Source organism: Geotrypetes seraphini, chromosome 5 (genome assembly GCF_902459505.1).
Source record: "Geotrypetes seraphini chromosome 5, aGeoSer1.1, whole genome shotgun sequence".
In the NCBI taxonomy this organism is placed as follows: domain Eukaryota; kingdom Metazoa; phylum Chordata; class Amphibia; order Gymnophiona; family Dermophiidae; genus Geotrypetes; species Geotrypetes seraphini.
In genome coordinates, this window is record NC_047088.1 from 11,440,177 (window position 1) to 11,446,131 (window position 5,955).

The 5,955-nt window shown below is 46.2% G+C and overlaps 1 protein-coding gene across 1 annotated transcript in view; it reads left to right on the forward strand.

The window, feature by feature from the left end:
• Positions 1-5,955, forward strand: part of LOC117360970 (heat shock factor protein 3-like) — a 64,030-nt gene that overhangs the window by 48,276 nt on the left and 9,799 nt on the right. The window lies entirely within an intron of this gene.

A 5,955-nucleotide genomic window follows, 5' to 3' on the forward strand; every position in this document is an offset into this window, starting at 1 on the left:
TGAAAGGACATGGGGAAGACGGGGGGGTGTGGAGAAGGACGCTGAAAGGCCATGGGGAAGACGGAGGGGGGAGAAGGACACTGAAAGAACATGGGGAAGACAGAGGGGGGAGAAGGACACTGAAAGGACATGGGGAAGACAGAGGGGGGAGAAGGACGCTGACAGGACATGGGGAAGATGGGGGGAGAAGGACGCTGAAAGGAAATGGGGAAGAGAGAGTGGGGAGAAGACGCTGGCAGGGAAGAAGACAGAGATGCCAGACTATGGGGGGAGCGGAGGGAAGAAGATGGGTGCCAGACCAATTTGGAAGGGGGGAGAAAGGGAGAGGCACAGTAACAGAGCAAATGGAAGACGCAGAAGGAAGAGAGACAGTGGATGGAAGGAACTGAATGAGAACATGAGGAAAGCAGAAACCAGGCAACAAAGGTAGGAAAATAATTCTATTTCATTTTTTTTTTTTTTTTTGCTTCAGGATAAAGTAGTATATTAGTTGTGTTGATAAAAATTTATAAACAAAAGAGGCTCTGGTAGAAACCCATTTACAAAGTATGTATTCTTCCCAATTAATATTTCCAAATTAATAAAGTCTTTTTGCAGAGCCTTTAATTCAGTAGCATAATTAAATGAAATAATTATTTCTGAAGTTTATAGGGACGGGCGGGGACGGAGGGGATTCCTCATGGGGACGGGCGGGGACGGAGGGGATTCCTCGCGGGGACGGGTGGGGACGGAGGGATTCCTCACGGGGACGGGTGGGATTTCTGTCCCCGCGCAACTCTCTAGCACAGACACTGCCAAGCGCACTGTCACTTTAAATCTTTAGGCAGATGCCTTCCCACCTGACATCAGCACACGGGACCTATGTTTTCTGCAGAACCTAGAAGCTATGTCTTCGGTATCTCCTCAGCATGTCAAACTTTGAAGTCTTATATTTTTCTTTTGTGCCTTCCTATTATTTTATTATTCTGTTTAAATCATTTTTATTAAAAGGAAGATTCAGCAACCAACAAGAAAAACAAAGCAACTAGAAATATAACAGTTTCTACAGAGCAACTGCAAACCAACCCCAAACCTACCCCCCCTCCCCCAACCACCCTCCCACCCCGAGAAGCAGCAGCGACAACTATAACTAGACAAAGAAATCCACATTGCAGGGAGAGAAAACAAATGAGTAAAGAAACATTAAGAGTCCCAAAGTTGGTGTTGAACATATGATGTAAATGTAGAACTGAAAGACTGCCAACATTGGCGGAACAACCGTCCCGCCCTGGAGGTCAAATCAGCAATGTCTCTCCTCTCCAGCAACATTTGTTGTAGCATCAAAGCTCTCCACTGAGAAATGGTAGCAGTCACAGTCTTCCGAAGAAAAGCTGAACAGCCCAGTCGCAAAGGATGAAAACGGATCTGTAGAGTGAAAAGAAAACTTGGGTGCAGTTGCCAGGAGCAGTCCCAGAGATGAGCAACAGATGACACCAGTTGAACCCAGTAACGAGATATGAGCGGGCAAGTCCAGAACATATGACCAAGAGAGGCCTGGGGTTGATTGCATTTACCACAACAATGTCCCGCACTGATTCCCATCTTGTAGGCTCTACTGGGTGCATAAAAAGCTCATAAAAGAAACTTATAATTCCGCTCCTGCTCAACAGTAGACAAATTAGATTTAGTGCCCAAGCGAACACCGGTGTGAACCATCTCATCAATAATGGGAATTTGGAGATCAGCAGTCCATTTTTGAGCCAAGGCAGTGTAATCCAGGTCACCAGAGATCTCTTGTAAGAACTTATGATAAAACCTCAGAGGTATCGGCTCCTGAGCCGTAAGACAAAGCGCCTCTTGTAGCTGTTCCTGAATGTCCTCCTTCAACACACCTGGAGTCAAGGCCATCAAGTAATGCTGGAGTTGTCTATAGGCCAACCAATCCGCAGGGAGCAGGTGAAATGTCAACTGAAGCTCTGCAAACAAACGGGGCAGGCCTGTTAGTGTCACCGCTTGAGATACATATTGAAGGCCACCACGTGACCAACGCTGGAACAATGGAGAATCCAGGCCAGGCGTAAAGTCCCCATTACCCAGTATAGGCAGGTAAGGTGTACACCTAGGTGAGATCTTCAATAACCTACACACCATCTGCCAAGCCCTGGGCATAGCAGGCAGGAAGGGGTCAGACTGCAACTGTGGTAAATCAGGAGCTTAGGAACATGAAGAAGGTAACTAAAGTGGTATGGCCTAAAATGATATCACTCAATATCAGGCAAAGAAAAGCAAGTAGAGTTACAAAACCAGTCATGAATATGACGTAGTTGACATGCAAGGTTAAACCTAGAAATACTCAACAAGCCCAACCCCCCTTGATCTTTAGGAAGCATCAATTTAGATAACGATATCCGAGCCCATTTACCCTGCCACAAGTAAGCCAAAAGGTGCGACCAATGCTGAGATAAATGTTGTGATGTTAGCATTAAAGGGAGAGTTTGCAGTAAATAAAGCCATTGCGGGATCATCATCATATTATAAAGAGCAATGCGACCAGAGAGAGAGAGAGGGTACACTCGCCAGTTGTGCAAAGTGGCCGCAGTGCGATGAAGCAAGGGCTTATTTTATTATTCTTTCTTCATAAGTCTTTATTTTTTTTACTGTGTTTTCCCCAAATTTGGTTAAATTCTGTCAGTTTTTGAGGAGGTGGAGCCAAGATAGCAGCTTGATCACTGCCAGTGTCACTAGAAGCAGAAGTTGCACCAATGCAGTTTTTTTTCTTTCACGAGTTTGCTTACCTATGCCTCTTATTAAGCGTAAGGTGTAGGAATTTCACACATAGGAAACACACACACGCAGTCTTAGAGTCGAGAAGGATGCGCTGCCAGGGGCTAGCGCCGAGTCCCTTTTTATTATGCTTCTAAGCTAATGACATCATAGTAACTTGCTCGTTTACACATCTCATGATTGGTGAGTACAAAGGTACATGCTTTTACATTGGTGGATACAAAGAAAGATACATGCTTATACATCGTGATCACCCTCCCTTTACCTCGTAATCATCCTCCAACTCAGCACTTAGACAAGGGCCTGATTAACACGTGGACAGAGCCTGAGTCTTTGCACATATGCAGTGCCTGTCAGCTGATGTCCTTTCCAAATAAGGACAGCTCAAATAAGATAAGCATGTGACAGTCCAAAGGTTATACAGTGGTGCCTCACACAACGAACTTAATTGGTTCCAGGAGCAAGTTTGTTATGTGAAACGTTCGTTATGTGAAACGCGTTTTCCCATAGGAATACATGTAAAAAAAAATAATTCGTTCTGCAGCATAAAATATGCTAAGATGACATAAAAAAGATAAATTTTTTGTTATTATTTTTATTTAGATACATCTAAAAACATACATCTCCCTGTCCTTTTACTTCCACTATCTTCCTATCCCATCTCTATTCCCTTTTGTCCCTCTCCCCATGATCAATCATCTCACCACCTCTCTCTGCCCTCACCCTCAGGGTTCAAGATTGCTTCCACTCTTTTTCCTGTTGTTCTCTCTGCCTGTCACCCTATGATTTAGCATCCCTTCTGCCCTTGTCCAATATTTCCCCTTCTCTCCCTCCCTCTCATCCCCTGCTCCAACATGTGCTTTCAGCGGCCTTCTCCCCCCTTAAGCGTCTTTTCTTCTCCACTCCACCTTTCCTCCCTCCCTGCCTCCACCTTTGTGGCGCTTTTGCACCCGACCGACAACAGAACAGGCCCGGTCGGACAAATCTCCCTGTCCTGTAGCCGCGAATCTAAATTACCTTCTTACAGCAGCTGGATTATTGAAGCTGCTGTAAGAGGTAATTTAGATTCGCGGCTACAGGGCAGGGAGGTTTGTCGGCCGGGCCTGTTGTCGGTCGATCGGGGGACCTGACCAGCTGTGCACATTCTTCGGGGCGGACCGCCCCCTCCCCCCCTCTTTCGTTCGCCATTGCCTTCTTCCTACCTGCCCTGCCGCAGCCGCACACAGCCGAACGGAAGTCTTCCTGATGTCAGCGCTGACGTCGGAGGAAGGGAGGGCTTTGCTTAAGCCCTCCCTCCGACGTCAGCGCTGACATCGGGAAGATTTCCGTTCGGCTGTGTGCTGCGACAGGGCAGGTAAGGAGAAGGAGACTACCCTCGCGGCTCGACCAACCCCGCTGCGATCCAACCCCGCAGGAACCCCGGACTTCGTTGTGTGAAACGAAGTCCGTTGTACGAATCAAGACATAAAGTTCGTTGTGCGCAGCGTTCGCTGTGCGAGGCGTTCGCTGTGCGAGGCACCACTGTAATGCATATTCCTTAACCTCAGGGCCTGCATGTAGGCAAAGTCTGATTGTTAACCATATAAGGGATAAGGGTAAACCCGTGTCAAGTTAATATGTGACAAGGGTCTTGTGACAAGATGCTAGCATTTTCCTTTACTTAGAATGGCTGCATGGCAAGAAGGGAGAGGGAATGGGAATAATTCATAATTCTTTCACAGGGGCTTATAATTCTTTCACAGGGGCTCAGAGTCTTACTCAGGGCCTAGATCCACACACAGGGCCTGGATCCGTACACAGGGCCTAGGTCAGTGTGCTGACCTGGCCTGGTTCAGAACTGCCTGTGTGCTGACCTTGCCTGTGTTCTGATGCCCTGGATCAGAACTTATCAGATCTCCATCCCTACAGTAAGGGAGTTATTAAACTTGCTCTTCCTGCAGGGAAAAGCTTGAACGTCGCACCATCGGAAGTCCTGGTGTTCTGCAGTTGAGACGCCTACTGATCTAAACAAGGGAGAAGTCCTGGATAGCTTGGGCCTTGAGTCATTTTCTCCTCTGGATTGTAATCCCCCTCCATGCCCAGCAATATTGAAAGAGATGGCAATGGTGTGAAGCCTGCTACGGAAGTCGTTGCATTGACTCCTTCGAAGGGAATATCCCATCAAGATTCTTGCATTGTTGGAAACAAGGCATTAGGGATGTAAACGCCTTCACTTGTAATGCTTGAGGGTGTTTAGAGGCTCTTGACAAAGGTGGAACAAGCAGGAAGTTCCTTAGATATTATATGCTGGAAAATCACAATCAGTTCTCTGTGCTTCTCTTTGGGCTAGCAGCAGCACCCTGAATATTCATCATAGTTATGGTGGTAGTGGCCGCTTATCTTTACAGATCGGGTTGGCAGTTGCACCCGTATTTAAACGATTGGCTCATCAGCATCGACACGGCTGGAAGGAGAAGAGGCAGTACGGGTGCTACACAGTCTAGAATGGATGGTGAACTTTCAAAAAAGCCACCTAGTGCCGACACAGTCCCTGAAATATCTGGGAGTCTTATTCAACACAGCGGAAGGCTGAGTCTTTCTTCCAGAAGCTTCTAGGTCAGATTACAGACCTATTGACCATACAAGAAAAAAATTGGTTAAGAAACTGTACACATCAACCAAAGGTGATAAAACAATTAGAATTTATTCTCACAAATAAAACAAATTGTAATCTGTTTGAGGACCAACAGTCTCAAGACCAGTCTTTGTAGCAGACCCAACACGGTCCTTATTTCGGCTTTGGAAAGCCTATCTTGGTTTACAATTGACATCCAGTAGATGGCGCACATGTAGCATTGAAGATGTATAAATCAAGACTTAGATTGTAAATTTCCCCAGCCAAATTAACATATACTATATCGTTCCCATATGGTAAAGAGTTTTGAAAAATTGTTTCATAGGTCGCCTTAGAGAGACTCCCTGCAGATCTTGTTCACCTGGAAAGCGCCATCCAAGCACAGCATGAACTGGTGGCTCCATCCACATTCTCTGGTGAAGTTTCTTCCTTTTTACCCAAAGCCTTTTCATGAGGCTACTGTCAAAAGAGCAACATCAGTTGGCATAGCTGGATGTGAAGCAAGTCACGTTGGAATATTTGACAAGAACAGAGGACTTTCAGCATTTGCATTGCTTGTTTTTCTTTTTAGTGGTCCC